The 16,523-nt window shown below is 43.4% G+C and overlaps 1 protein-coding gene across 1 annotated transcript in view; it reads left to right on the top strand.

The window, feature by feature from the left end:
- Nucleotides 1-16,523, top strand: part of LOC120052423 (SRSF protein kinase 2-like) — a 54,623-nt gene that overhangs the window by 14,502 nt on the left and 23,598 nt on the right. The gene's annotated exons all lie outside the window — the stretch shown is intronic.

The following is a 16,523-nucleotide window of genomic DNA, read 5'->3' as shown; positions in this document are numbered from 1 at the left end:
GCGCGTAGAGAGTAGAAACAGAGGCGCGTAGAGAGTAGAAACAGAGGCGCGTAGAGAGTAGAAACAGAGGCGCGTAGAGAGTAGAAACAGAGGCGCGTAGAGAGTAGAAACAGAGGCGCGTAGAGAGTAGAAACAGAGGCGCGTAGAGAGTAGAAACAGAGACACGTAGAGCATAGAAACAGAGACGCGTAGAAACAGAGACGCGTAGAAACAGAGACGCGTAGAAACAGAGACGCGTAGAAACAGAGACGCGTAGAAACAGAGACGCGTAGAAACAGAGACGCGTAGAAACAGAGACGCATAGAAACAGAGACACGTAGAGAGTAGAAACAGAGACACGTAGAGCGTAGAAACAGAGACACGTAGAGCGTAGAAACAGAGACGCGTAGAAACAGAGACGCGTAGAAACAGAGACGCGTAGAAACAGAGACGCGTAGAAACAGAGACGCGTAGAAACAGAGACGCATAGAAACAGAGACGCGTAGAGAGTAGAAACAGAGGCACGTAGAGAGTAGAAACAGAGGCACGTAGAGAGTAGAAATAGAGCCTCACAGGCTGACCAGAGACACGTAGAGCATAGAAACAGAGACGCGTAGAGAGTAGAAACAGAGACATAGAGAGTAGAGACATAGAGAGTAGAAACAGAGACACGTGGAGAGTAGAAACAGAGACATAGAGAGTAGAGACATAGAGAGTAGAAACAGAGACGCGTGGAGAGTAGAAACAGAGGCGTGTGGAGAGTAGAAACAGAGACATAGAGAGTAGAGACATAGAGAGTAGAAACAGAGGCGCGTGGAGAGTAGAAACAGAGGCGCGTGGAGAGTAGAAACAGAGCCTCTGCATGGTGGAACAACTGTCCCAGACCTTTCATCTCTTCTCCCACCATTCAGTATTAATAATCCCCATCTAAGAGAACTTATTCATGTCTCATACTGTAGGTCATCAGTGTTTCCCCTATATGTATATAGCAGCGGCACACACGGTGGGTAGGTGTGTGTGTGTGTGTGTGGTCACGTGAGGTCCGATGCGTGATAGGCAGGGCCATTAGCAGTTAGGTGAAAGAGCACCACGTGACTGGGCTTGGAATTCTGGGCCTGACCCTCTCTGCTTGGCCAACCCAGTCTATTAAAGTCCAGCAGCATGTGACCAAATGATAAAACACATTCACAATGGGAAAACGTCTAAACAACATTGTATTTAGGTGGTTATGTTGCCTCCATATTGTTACTATGACGTCCTGAAAACATTTACCCTAAACCCTCATGCAACACTTAAACAACATTCGCTGTTCAAATGTTTAGCTTTTACACAACCATAACACAAACTGTAAACACCCAGGGGGTTATTGTGTTGTGAGTAGAATTCCATGAGACACTAAGAGCAGCCCAGGCTACTGTGTTTCTCTTCCAGAGCCTAGCCAGCATGCAGCAGCCTTCCTCCTCTTACCAGCGTTGGAGTAACAGACCTTCACAATGGCCATGGCTCCGTTTGACATCACTGGATGACTATGGATGTGAAGAGACTGTGTGCGTGGTTGAGTGGAGACGAGTTATTCACTACTTAGTGCTATGCTGTAGCTGGACACTGTTCCTATGTGATGTGTTTTGATACAGTATAAATGGAGGAATGCAGATATTATACTGTAACTGTTCAGGGTTGTTTGTGGTCACATCACACGATCACAGCCAAGGCTAATGGCTTGATGTTTAGCAATGCATGTACAGTAAGTACACATTCACACACATCCTGTGTAGTAAACATCACACACACAAAAGCATCTTGCCTCTTGTGTCAATAGGGGAGAATCGTCCCTCTGTGTTTATGCTGGGTGTGCAGTCATGTCAGTGTGCCTCAACTGTGTGACGTGTGTGTGCGCACAGGCATGTGTGTGTGTGTCTTTGTGTTTGTGTGTGCTGTGACATGGACCAGTGACATGGGAACAGTCTGTGGCCTTAGTAAGAATTAGCATGCCAGCTTGCAGGCCTGTTTCACAATACAAATATTATTCAATATCAAGCACGGAACAAAAGTCCCATCCAGTTGTGGATGGGTGGCTGACTATGCTGTAGTGTGACAGTGAATATGTGGTCTTGTGTGGCTCGGTGCCCTTGCATTTTATCAATGGGGAATCGTAAGGGCCTTCTACACCTTCAGAGAAGGCCTAAGGATTTATACAATTAAAATATACATGTTTTAATTTCTATTTAATTTCTATGTAATTTAAATTATATTCTTATTTCATCTATTAAGTTTGTGTTGGGAAGAGAAGGGTTAACCATAGAAATATAATGAATAGAACGGGCATCCCCATTCAAGTCAGTGATGGCATAATGGGTGGACTGGTGGCCATTGTGAGTGTACCCATAGGAGCAAAGCAGAAAGTAAAATCAGGAAGTGTAACCATCAAATCAAATTTTATTTGTCACATGCGCCAAATACAACAGGTGTAGACCTTACCTGTGAAATGCTTACTTACAAGCCCTTAACCAATAATGAGGTTTTAAGATTTATTTTTAATTTTTTAATCAATCTGCTGTGATTTGTTCAATCAACTCAAATTACATTACAAAAAATACCTTACATTGCATCAGTTAGCATCATCTGAATAAACATTCTACATTACTATGGAAATGATTACTTAACAATACCAGGAAGCCACTGCGAGTGTACCCATGAGTTTACCAGTCAAATTGCCAGGGTTAGAGGTTCCAAGCCCGTTCTATTCATTCTTTTTTCTATGGGTTAACACTGAAGAGAAAAAAATATCCAATCAGGATTTTTATTTGGTGTTCTCTGGCGAGAAAAATCTAGCTTGCTATGTCAACCATTGGCTATGCCCTCAGAAGCTAGACAGAAGGCATCTGCCATTCAACTGTATTAGGGCAGAATTGTTGGGAAAATCAACCAATCCCATTTTGACTTCCAATGGGTAGGACTGTTTTGACAATATTTTCTGGAAGGCATAGACACCTCACTCCTGTAGCCTGTTTTTCCCCACGCTCTGTCTAACTTTTGTTGTTGATAGTGTGCGGAAGCTGCAGCCACAAGTGTTATCAATGAGCATGTTTTTGCTGATTTGTTAATTTCTCCCTTCAAGATGAACCTTTCAACAAGAAGTTAACTTACAAATGATCATCTTTTGGTGAGTGTCACTGTTTTTCTCTTGCTGTTAGCTATCTCTTTGAAAATAATATGTGTGAAACATTGCTGCATTGAAACTTTAGATCACCAGTTCCTTTGATAAAGTTGTACAGATAAAGTTGTACATATCGATTTGGAAATGCTGAATGGTTGTGTTTTTGTTATGATTGGGCCCCTACTAGCTTATGAACCGGGTTGCTTTTAACGGTATGCTGTGTGTGACTGCTCTCTTTCTATCGGACGTGTCTATGTGTTTTACAAAAAGTGTTCTCTCCACGGAGTGTGCAGATTACGGTTGCTGTCCTTTCAGCACAACTAGCCTGTCACTTTTGATGTGTCACTGTTGTCATCACTAGGCTATTGATGATAGCGAGGGTGTTAGGATACCACAGGCACTATAGTGTAATTTATACTTAACAGTCGTTAGCCTGCGTTCAGAATGACTTGGCTTATCACTGCTTTAGGGCACCATTATTGGGCCGCCGGGAGAGGGAGGCTTGAGAACATTCATAACAATGGCATGATGTGACGGAGGTGCAACCTATGAATACTATACATTGATTTGTCTGCAAAACAACCCACTCTCTCTCATCTCCATGATCTCTCTGAAGTCAATAAGCCATTGTGTTTTTTCCCTGTGGTATTGAATTAAACAGAGGTTATTGTAATAGCGAGGTTGGTGTGTTTAGTTGGTTAGTGGAAGGGTAGTATAATGGTCTGCACCAAAGTTGATGCATGGTGATGATGGACAGTATATGCTAATGGCAGGGCTGAAGTTATTTTTATGTATTGTACACAGAGAGAGCCAAAATGGTGGGGTAGGTGTGTGGACAGTAATATATTGCACTACAGAACCGTAATGGTAGATTTATGGTAATGTATTGTACAGATAGATACCTGTAGCCTCAGATCCATAATTGTGCGGGAGGTACAATTGAAGTCGGAAGTTTACATACACTTAGGTTGGAGTCATTAAAACTCGTTTTTCAACCACTCCACAAATTTCTTATTAACAATCTATAGTTTTGGCAATCTACTTTGTGCATGACACAAGTAATTTTCCAACAATTGTTTACAGACAGATTATTTCACTTCTAATTCACTGTATCACAATTCCAGTGGGTCAGAAGTTTACATACACTAAGTTGACTGTGTCTTAAACAGCTTGGAAAATTCCCGAAAATTATGTCATGGCTTTAGAAGCTTCTGATAGGCTAATTGACATCATCTGAGTCAATTGGAGGTGTACCTGTGGATGTATTTCAAGGCTTACCTTCAAACTCAGTGCCTCTTTGCTTGACATCATGGGAAAATCAAAAGAAATCAGCCAAGACCTCAGAAAACAAATTGTAGACTTCCACAAGTCTGGTTCATCCTTGGGAGCAATTTCCAAACGCCTGAAGGTACCACCTTCATCTGTACAAACAATAGTACGCAAGTATAAACACCATGGGACAACGCAGCCGTCATACCGCTCAGGAAGGAGAAGCGTTCTCTCTCCTAGAGAAGAATGTACTTTGGTGCGAAAAGTGCAAATCAATCCCAGAACAACAGCAAAGGACCTTGTGAAGATACTGGAGGAAACAGGTACAAAAGTATCTATATCCACAGTAAAACGAGTCCTATATCGACATAACTTGAAAGGCCGGTCAGCAAGGAAGAAGCCACTGCTCCAAAACTGCCATAAAAAATCCAGACTACGGTTTGCAACTACACATGGAGACAAAGATCGTACTTTTTGGAGAAATGTCCCCTGGTCTGATGAAACAAAAATAAAACTGTTTGGCCATAATGACCATTTTTATGTTTGGAGGAAAAAGGCGGAGACTTGCAAGCCGAAGAACACCATCCAACCGTGAAGCATGGGGGGGGCAGCATCATGTTGTGGGGGTGCTTTGCTGCAGGAGGGACTGGTGCACTTCACAAAATAGATGGCATCATGAGGCAGGAAAATTATGTGGATACATTGAAGCAACATCTCAAGACATCAGTCAGGAAGTTAAAGCTTGGTCGCAAATGGGTCTTCAAAATGGACAATGACCCCAAGCATACTTCCAAAGTTGTGGCAAAATGGCTTAAGGACAACAAAGTCAAGGTATTGGAGTGGTCATCACAAAGCCCTGACCTCAATCCTATAGAAAATTTGTGGGCAGAACTGAAAAAGTGTGTGTGAGCAAGGAGGCCTACAAACCTGACTCAGTTACACCAGGTCTGTCAGGAGGAATTTGCCAAAATTCACCCAACATATTGTGGGAAGCTTGTGGAAGGCTACCTGAAACGTTTGACCCAAGTTAAATAATTTAAAGGCAATGCTACCAAATACTAATTGAGTGTATGTAAACGTCTGACCCACTGGGAATGTGATGAAAGAAATAAAAGCTGAAATAAATCATTCTCTCAACTATTTTTCTGACATTTCACAGTCTTAAAATAAAGTGGTGATCCTAACTGACCTAAAACAGGGAATTTTTACAAGGATTAAATGTCAGGAATTGTGAAAAACGGAATTTAAATGTATTTGGCTAAGGTGTATGTAAACTTCCGACTTCAACTGTAAGTGGTAATGTACAGATTCATCATGGCAGGTGTGGACAGTGTGGGGGCAGTGCTGTGTGACGTCAGGCAGGCAGGCCGCAGACTGAAATAGCAGTGAGATCTCACTTCCTTGGCATGTGCAGAGCAGACATACCGGAGGAGAGGAGCGAATGAGTCAGCTGGCCTGCTGCTGGGAGAGACTGATACAGATGGAGAGATATGGACAGAGAGGGAGGGAGGGAGAGATAGAGAGGGATGATGATGAATCAGTAAAATAGAGAGTGGTAGCCTATTACCAGGGGGATGGGATAATGTTTTGGTTCTAACAGAGGGAGGCTGGTTTTCACTGAGTGGACAGTCGTAACGGAGATGACAGCGGCATTCCATAGTGTACGTACAGTTGTGTTCAGGTATCAGTGTTACCTATATAATGTAGATCCTATAATTTACTGAATTATGTGATTTGTGTTACCGATAGAAATATAATCCATATTCCCTATTTCTTTTGTATTACCTACTAGGTGACATCAGTGTGTTTAGTTAGCGCTAGGTCTATGTTGCCACGGTGAAATGGGTTAACCCCTAGGTTGCCTTTTCCTTGCCCTAACAAGATGTTCAGAGTCAGACATGCTGATTTACCAGCAAGGGTGTATAATGGTAGGCCTAATCAATTGGTTCCCTAGGTGACAGAGGTGTCCCATCCACATTAAATGTGTTACCTTGGCAACGAGAATGCTCAGTATTCAGTACATTACCTTAGTGATATAGAGTAGGTGCTAGGTAATCAATATGTTTCCTTGGTGACGGGCCGACAATATGTGACAATGATTCTTAAGGACAGATGTTACTGAATGAACAAGGGTACACAGGTTGTTCTATCTGAAAGGAGGAGGCACACAGCCGCCTTTTCCTTGCTACAGATATTTAGGCTGTTGACAAGCCTTGAGATCTCATACTACATCATATTACTAAACTTCATGTTCATTGCACATAGGGCTGGGAATTGCCAGGGATCTCACAATATGATATTATCACAATACTTAAATGCTGATACGATATGTATTGTGATTCTCAGGATTCTATATGTATTGTGATTCTCAGGATTCTATATGTATTGCGATTCTCAGGATTCTATATGTATTGTGATTCTATATGTATTGTGATTCTCAGGATTCTATATGTATTGTGATTCTCAGGATTCTATATGTATTGTGATTCTATATGTATTGTGATTCTCAGGATTCTATATGTATTGCGATTCGTTACTGTGATTTTATTATGATTCAATGTTCCAAACATATTGCTCACCATATGTCTGCTGCAGAGGGACAAGAGAGACATGGGTTTTGATCAGTCATGGAAATAAAAGTGCTGATAACAAATGTACTCCCTATTTAAAAAGAAGATGGAGAACAAGTGTAGATACTGGAGTTTTGGTGCAGGTACAGCAAACTAGCGCAAAAATAATATTGCAATATATCCCCTCCTCCATCACTAATTGCACACAATGTGTGGACCCATGATTATGTCCATACAACTGCAATGGGTTCGCACAGAATTAGGGACATTTTTATTCATTTACATTTTCCCCAATTTCATGTTATCCAATTGGTAGTTAGTCTTGTCCCGTCGCTGCAAATCCCGTATGGAGAGGCGAAGGTCGAGAGACATGAGTCCTCCAAAACACGACCCTGCCAAGCCGCACTGCTTCTTGACACACTGCTCGCTTAACCCAGCAGCCAGCCGCACCAATGTGTCGGGGGAAACACCGTACAACTGGCGACTGTGTCAGCGTGCATGTGCCCGGCCCGCAACAGGAGTCACTAGAGCGCGATGGGACAAAGACATCCCGGCCGGCCAAATCCTCCCCTAACTCGGACGACGCTGGGCCAATTGTGCGCCGCCTCATGGGTCTCCCGGTCATGACCGGCTGCGACACAGCCTGGGATCGAATCCGGATCTGTAGTGATGCTTCAAGACCGCTGCGCCACTTGGGAGGCCCCTAGAATTAGGGATTTTGAGCTGACAGACAAAGACAGCTTCTCAACTTTTCCAATGTAAAAAATGTCTATATTAGCAGACGATCTTATCCAGAGCGACTTACAGTTAGTATACAGATAGCTAGGTAAGACAACCACATATCACAGGCATAGTCAGCTCATTCTTCCTCAATAAAGAAGTTAACAGCAAAGTCAGCAAGTAGGAAAATAGTAAGAAAAACACTTTTTATTGTATTTTTTGGGGGGGGGGCTGAGACATCTGATTTAAGATCCTCTTTTTCGGAAGATGGGCAGGGACTCTTCTGTCCTGACGTTAGGGAGAAGAGTTTGTCTTCCTCTCCCATTTAGCAGGAGAATGATAAACAATGTTGAACTATTTTCCCCAATAAGAGGCCTTTGTGCTCTGCTATCAGAAGAAGTGATTTACTTAATCAACTACCGGTACATTCCTCTCGCTCTCTCCATGTGTGTGTGTGTGTGTGTGTGTGTGTGTGTGTGTGTGTGTGTGTGTGTGTGTGTTTGCCTTTCCTCTTTATTCCATGTCTTTGTCCCTGGAGTTTGAAGAGAGAAAGAATGCTGGAGTTTCCCTGTTTGTTTTTCCATTTCTAATCCCTCTCTAACCCCCATGTCGCTCAGCTCCTGCTCAACACACACACACACACAAACACACTTACAGGGCATACCACACGAGGCGTTGTTTACACACACATGTGAAGCCCTTAGCCGTGGTATATTGGCCATATACCACAAACCCCAGATTATTGCTATTATAAACAGGTTATCAACATAATTAGAGCAGTAAAACGTTTTGTCATACCCATGGTATACGGTCTGATATACCACGGCTGTCAGCCAATTAGCATTCACGGCTCGAACCATCCAGTTTATAATGTGCTTTATACCATGGCAATAAAAATAAAATAAATGTTTTATTTTATTTAACTAGGCAAGTCAGCTAAGAACAAATTCTTATTTACAATGACGGCCTACCCCTGCCAAACCCGTATGGCGCTGAGCCAATTGTGCGCCACCCTATGGGATTAACCAAACAAACAGACGTGCTAGTTTAGCTATCATTGGTAACTACTGTAGCTATCTAGTAAACTTGCTAGCTACTTCAATGGATGTTGAACACATTTCAACCAGCAAATGAACATATCTAGTAGCAAATGTGTTAAATATTAGCCATGGTATAAAATGGATAATCAACGCTGGGCTCTATGCCTTCTCTGGAAAATAATGCAACTCTGTGGAAGGTCAGTTCCACTCAGCTAGCACGTCATGGAACACACCTTATACGTCATTCATTATTTTCCATAGAACGCAATGCCCCCTCATTGATTATCCCTTACGTAATTACACTACTTATAGCAATGAGACACTTAACCATCTAGAAACCAACTGCCCAGTTTAGCCACAATACAAAGTGTTAATGCATTTGTCCTGTGGAAAAATAAGATAGGTTTATCCCCAATGTTCCCTCTAAACTGCGCGTGTGCTCGGCGCCCACCTCCTCCAGCACTGCTGCTCACAGAAGAAATGCCAGGCCGCGCAAAGACGCAAGAGATTGAACTTCTGAGTTCGCCGCGTTAGTTTGCACTATATAGATTCGTTTTTTTCTGTGATGAATCAACATTATATCAACCCCTTTTCAATGTAACAAACCAAAACAAATTTAACTTTGAAATATTGAGTCTGTAATTTTGGCAGGGGTAGCTCCTGCCTTTCAATCATCCTCGAGTGAATGCGCTTTTCAGATCAGTTCAGTTCACACCGCACATGTGCGTATTTGTTGATATTCTTTGCTAGTTAGCGCATTATTAGCCCAGTTATAGATATGTATAGGTCAGCAATTGGGAGTTACTGCGTCCTACAAGAGCACAACACGTGTAGGCTGCATTTATTTGCAAAGCCAGTCAGGTAAAAAGTTTGTCTTAATTAAAGGGGCAGTGTTTTATTATGAGACATATGCAAATAAGCCAATAGGCAGAGGGATAGCCTACACATTGTCTAATTCTCTGTACAGTAGTAATAATTACTTTTATTTTGTAAAGTGGTTTTGTGCATCATAACAGCATACAATGCAATTTACAGTCACCTATTTGGCCCATGGTGTTACAGACCAAGTTAAAAAAAAAAAATTGCAACAGTGTTGCTGTTATGTGTATGAGTGGTCACAGTGGTGCTGGGTGTATGTTGATGTTATGTGTATGAGTGGTGCTGGGTGTGTGTTGCTGTTATGTGTATGAGTGGTCACAGTGGTGCTGGGTGTGTGTTGCTGTTATGTGTATGAGTGGTCACAGTGGTGCTGGGTGTATGTTGATGTTATGTGTATGAGTGGTGCTGGGTGTGTGTTGCTGTTATGTGTATGAGTGGTCACAGTGGTGCTGGGTGTGTGTTGCTGTTATGTGTATGAGTGGTGCTGGGTGTGTGTTGCTGTTATGTGTATGAGTGGTCACAGTGGTGCTGGGTGTGTGTTGATGTTATGTGTATGAGTGGTCACAGTGGTGCTGGGTGTATGTTGATGTTATGTGTATGAGTGGTCACAGTGGTGCTGGGTGTGTGTTGCTGTTATGTGTATGAGTGGTCACAGTGGTGCTGGGTGTGTGTTGATGTTATGTGTATGAGTGGTCACAGTGGTGCTGGGTGTGTGTTGCTGTTATGTGTATGAGTGGTCACAGTGGTGCTGGGTGTGTGTTGATGTTATGTGTATGAGTGGTCACAGTGGTGCTGGGTGTGTGTTGATGTTATGTGTATGAGTGGTCACAGTGGTGCTGGGTGTGTGTTGATGTTATGTGTATGAGTGGTCACAGTGGTGCTGGGTGTGCGATAGACACACAAACACACATCCGTGTGTGTGTGTGTGTTCTAGGATGTACGTTGTTCCTTACAGTATGAATTAACACACACATGCACGTTACACCCACCAGTGGAGGCTGCTGAGGGGAGGACAGCTCACAATAATGGCTGTAATGGAGCAAATGGAATGGCATCAAACACCTGGAAACCATGTGTTTGATGCATTTGATACCATTCCACTTATTTCGCTCCAGTTGTTACCATGAGCCCGTCCTCCCCAGTTAAGGTGCCACCAACCTCATGTGACAGACACACACATCCACACACATTTGTGGTGCTGGGTGTGTGTTGATGTTATGTGTATGAGTGGTCACAGTGGTGCTGGGTGTGTGTTGATGTTATGTGTATGAGTGGTCACAGTGGTGCTGGGTGTGCGATAGACACACAAACACACATCCGTGTGTGTGTTCTAGGATGTACGTTGTTCCTTACAGTATGAATTAACACACATGCACGTTACACCCACCAGTGGAGGCTGCTGAGGGGAGGACAGCTCACAATAATGGCTGTAATGGAGCAAATGGAATGGCATCAAACACCTGGAAACCATGTGTTTGATGCATTTGATACCATTCCACTTATTTCGCTCCAGTTGTTACCATGAGCCCGTCCTCCCCAGTTAAGGTGCCACCAACCTCATGTGACAGACACACACATCCACACACATTTGCATGCCCCAATACACACATACATGTACACAGACACACTGAAGTGGGCTGGCTTCTGCTGTAGGGTGGCTACTGCCTCTGCTGTAGGGTGGCTACTGCCTCTGCTGTAGGGTGGCTACTGCCTCTGCTGTAGGGTGGCTACTGCCTCTGCTGTAGGTTGACTACTGCTACTTCTGTGCCACTGCTGTAGGGTGGCTACTGCTACTTCTGTGCTACTGCTATAGGGTGGCTACTGCTACTGCTGTAGGGTGGCTACTGCCTCTGCTGTAGGGTGGCTACTGCCTCTGCTGTAGGGTGGCTTCTGCTGTAGGGTGGGCTCAGAGTTATTGTGGCTAGGTGTGTGTGTGGCAGGCTCAAGTTTAAAAGCACTGAGCCCGTGGAAGGGATCTATGATACAGTACATGACTGTTTTGGTTAAGGACCATCCTGCTGCAAGAGCACAGATCCAAGCATGGAGTGTGTGTGTATGAGTGTGTATAAGTACATAGCCGAAGTGTATTGTGTGTGTGTGTGTTGTGGGGGGGGGGGGGGGGGGGGGGTTTAATGTCATATGCACAGTACAGTGAAATGCCTTATTTCCTAGCTCCAGACCCAATGATGCAGTAATCAATATCAATGTAGTACTAACATGTTTAATGTAGAACGAAAACACACGACAAATAAAAATAAGAACTAAGAAGAACACGAGAAGTAAGTAAGCTATATGTGTCTCTGTTTTTGTAAGTGCGCGTGTGTTACTGCAGGAATCTCAATGCTAAGTGTCTATGTTGTCCTTTACGGAACGCTATGCTGTATTAGACACTGGAGGAAAGGAAAAGTTGAGAGGCAACTCCGGGATGCTGACCTTCTAGGCAGAGTTGCAAAGAAAATATCTCAGACTGTCCAATAAAAAGAAAAGATTAAGATGGGCAAAAGAACACAGACACTGGACAGAGGAACTCTGCCTAGAAGGCCAGCATCCTGGAGTCGCCTCTTCACTGTTGATGTTGAGACTGGTGTTTTGCAGGTACGATTTAATGAAGCTGCCAGTTGAGGACTTGTGAGGCATCTGTTTATCAAATGAGACACTAATGTACTTGTCCTCTTGCTCAGTTGTGTACCTATGTAACAGTATAACTTTAGTACATCCCCTCGCCCCGACCTCGGGCGCGAACCAGGGACCCTCTGCACACATCAACAACTGACACCCACGAAGCGTCGTTACCCATCGCTCCACAAAAGCCGCGGCCCTTGCAGAGCAAGGGGCAACACTACTTCTAGGTTTCAGAGCAAGTGACGTAACTGATTGAAACGCTATTAGCGCGTACCCACTAACTAGCTAGCCATTTCACATCCGTTACACTCACCCCCCTTTCAACCTCCTCCTTTTCCGCAGCAACCAGTGATCCGGGTCAACAGCATCAATGTAACAGTATAACTTTATGCCATCCCCTCGCCCCGACCCGGGCGCGAACCAGGGACCCTCTGCACACATCAACAACAGTCACCCACGAAGCGTCGTTACCCATCGCTCCACAAAAGCCGCGGCCCTTGCAGAGCAAGGGGCAACACTACTTCTAGGTTTCAGAGCAAGTGACGTAACTGATTGAAACGCTATTAGCGCGTACCCGCTAACTAGCTAGCCATTTCACATCCGTTACACCTAGTCAGTTGTACAACTGAATGCATTCAACTGAAATGTGTCTTCCGCATTTAACCCAACCCCTCTAAATCAGAGGTGTGCAGGGGGCCTGCCTTAATCGACATAATATGTCTTCGAGCCATTTGTTGCCCTAGATCAGTGGTTCCCAAACTCTTTATAGTCCTGTACCACTTCAAACATTCAACCTCCAGCTGCGTACCCCCTCTAGCACCAGGGTCAGCACACTCTCAAATGTTGTTTTTTGCCATCATTGTAAGCCTGCCAAACACACACTATACGATAAATGTATTAAACATAAGAATGAGTGTGAGTTTTTGTCACAACCCGGCTCGTGGGAAGTGACAAAGAGTTCTTATAGGACCAGGGCACAAATAATAATATAATAATAATCAATAATTTGGCTCTTTATTTAACCATCTTTCATATAAAACCGTATTTGTTAATCGAAAATTGTGAATAACTCACCACAGGTTAATGAGAAGGGTGTGCTTGAAAGGATGCACATGACTCTGCAATGTTGGGTTGTATTGGAGAGAGTCACAGTCTTAATTCATTTTCCACACACAGTCTGTACCTGTATTTAGTTTTCATGCTAGTGAGGGCTGAGAATCCACTCTCACATACACTACCGTTCAAAAGTTTGGGGTCACTTAGAAATTAAAAAGTACCCGCAAAACACCAGTCTCAAAGTCAACAGTTGAGAGGCAACTCCGGGATGCTGGCCTTCTAGGCAGAGTTGCAAAGAAAAAGCCATATCTCAGACTGGCCAATAAAAAGAAAAGATTAAGATGGGCAAAAGAACACAGACACTGGACAGAGGAACTCTGCCTAGAAGGCCAGCATCCTGGAGTCGCCTCTTCACTGTTGATGTTGAGACTGGTGTTTTGCGGGTACGATTTAATGAAGCTGCCAGTTCAGGACTTGTGAGGCGTCTGTTTATCAAATGAGACACTCTAATGTACTTGTCCACTTGCTCAGTTGTGTACCGGGGCCTCCCACTCCTCTTTCTATTCTGGTTTGAGCTGTTCTGTGAAGGGAGTAGTACACAGCATTGTATGAGATCTTCAGTTTCTTGGCAATTTCTCGCATGGAATAGCCAACATTTCTCAGAACTAGAATGAAGAGTTTCAGAAGAAAGGTCTTTGTTTCTGGACATTTTGAGCCTGTAATCGACCCCACAAATGCTGATGCTACAGATAATAAACTAGTCTAAAGAAGGCCAGTTTTATTGCTTCGTTAATCAGCAATCACAGTTTTCAACTGTGCTAACATAATTGCAAAAGGGTTTTATAATGATCAATTAGCCTTTTAAAATGATAAACTTGGGTTAGCTAACACAATATGCCATTGGAACACAGGAGTGATGGTTGCTGATAATGGGCCTCTGTACACCTATGTATTTATTCCATAAAAAATTTGCCGTTTCCAGCTACAATAGTCATTTACAACATTAACAATGTCTACACTGTATTTCTGATCAATTTGATATTATTTTAATGGACAAAAATGTTATTTTCTGTCAAAAACAAGGACATTTCTAAGTGACCCCAAACTTTTGAACGGTAGTGTAGGTACCGTGGTTGCAAAGGGCATCAGTGTCTTAACAGCGCGATTTGCCAAGGCAGGATACTCTGAGCGCAGCTCAATCCAGAAATCTGGCAGTGGCTTCTGATTAAATTTCATTTTCACAGAACCGCTTGTTACAATTTCGATGAGGCTCTGTTGTTCAGATATCGGTAAGTGGACTGGAGGCAGGGCATGAAAGGGAATACTGAATCCAGTTGTTTGTGTCATCCATTTCAGGGAAGTACCTGCATAATTGCGCACCCAACTCACTCAGGTGCTTCGCTGTATCACGTTTGACATTGTCCGTAAGCTTGAGTTCATTTGCACACAAAAAATCATACAATGATGGAAAGACCTGTGTGTTGTCCTTGTTAATGCAGACAGAGAAGAGCTCCAACTTCTTAATCATAGCCTCAATTTTGTCCCGCACATTGAATATAGTTGCGGAGAGTCCCTGTAATCCTAGATTCAGATATTCAGGAGAGAAAAAACATCACCTAGATAGGCCAGTCGTGTGAGAAACTCGTCATGCAAGCAGTTAGACAAGTGAAAATTATGGTCAGTAAAGAAAACTTTAAGCTCGTCTCTCAATTATAAAAAAAACATGTCAATACTTTGCCCCTTGATAACCAGCGCACTTCTGTATGTTGTAAAAGTGTTACATGGTCGCTGCCCATATCATTGCATAGTGCAAAAAATACACGAGAGTTCAGGGGCCTTACTTTAACAAAGTTAACTATTTTCACTGTGGTGTTCAAAACGTCTTTCAAGCTGTCAGGCATTCCCTTGGCAGCAAGAACCGCTCGGTAGATGCTGCAGTGTACCCAAGTGGCGTCGGGAGCAACTGCTTGCATGCACGTTACCACGCCACTATGTCTCCCTGTCATGGCTTTGCGCCATTAGTACAGATACCAACATGAGCAGCAGCTACGTTTGGCTACATACGGACCGTTAGTGGAATTCCCGCGAGAGAGTAACGGTGAATATGATTGGATGTTAATTATTTGACTAGGCTACCTGTATGTGACATTGTGTTGTTATTTCACTGAACACTAGATGGTTTCATTTTATTTTTGGCAGTGAAACGAGGCTACTCGGGCGAGAGAGAAAACACTCACAAATGTATAGCCCCGTTGGAAAATTTAAATGGACTGTTTGAAAATATGAAGAAAGCTGTATCTAGCTGCAATAGACGTTAGAGGAGCCTTGTTGTCCTATCTAGCTGTATTAGACGTTAGAGGAGCCTTGTGTTTTCCTATTTAGCTGTATTAGACGTTAGAGGAGCCTTGTTGTCCTATTTAGCTGTATTAGACGTTAGAGGAGCCTTGTTGTCCTATTTAGCTGTATTAGACGTTAGAGGAGCCTTGTGTTTTCCTATCTAGCTGTATTAGACGTTAGAGGAGCCTTGTTGTCCTATTTAGCTGTATTAGACGTTAGAGGAGCCTTGTGTTTTCCTATCTAGCTGTATTAGACGTTAGAGGAGCCTTGTGTTGTCCTAGCTAGCTGCCACGTTAACTCTTCATGGACTGGATTCTCCGTTCTCATCCGTTTCTATAACGGCACACTTACCAACTGGGAACCTCCGTCATGTGTCTGTGCCTGCGACCATGATTTATCACAGCCCATAAGCTCTCTGTCTGTCTGTCTGTCTGTCTGTCTGTCTGTCTGTCTGTCTGTCTGTCTGTCTGTGTCTGTCTCTGTCTGTCTGTCTGTCTGTCTGTCTCTGTCTGTCTGTCTCTGTCTGTCTGTCTCTGTCTGTCTCTGTCTGTCTGTCTGTCTCTGTCTGTCTGTCTCTGTCTGTCTGTCTGTCTCTGTCTGTCTCTGTCTGTCTGTCTGTCTCTGTCTGTCTGTCTGTCTCTGTCTGTCTGTCTCTGTCTGTCTGTCTCTGTCTGTCTGTCTCTGTCTGTCTCTGTCTGTCTGTCTGTCTGTCTGTTTTTACTCAAGTGTTTGATCATATTTCTGATATTTTGAGCAGAATCTATTAGCCAGGCACTGACACGGTTCACACTATCTATTTAGCCTTTATAACTGATAGAGATATTACTGAGGATGCTACTGAGAGAGTCGTGTTCAGAGATACACCAGAACAATGTCTTAAGATTCTGACTCGTC

Source organism: Salvelinus namaycush, chromosome 8 (assembly GCF_016432855.1).
Source record: "Salvelinus namaycush isolate Seneca chromosome 8, SaNama_1.0, whole genome shotgun sequence".
NCBI lineage: Eukaryota > Metazoa > Chordata > Actinopteri > Salmoniformes > Salmonidae > Salvelinus > Salvelinus namaycush.
This window is presented reverse-complemented; position numbering and strand designations above follow the sequence as displayed.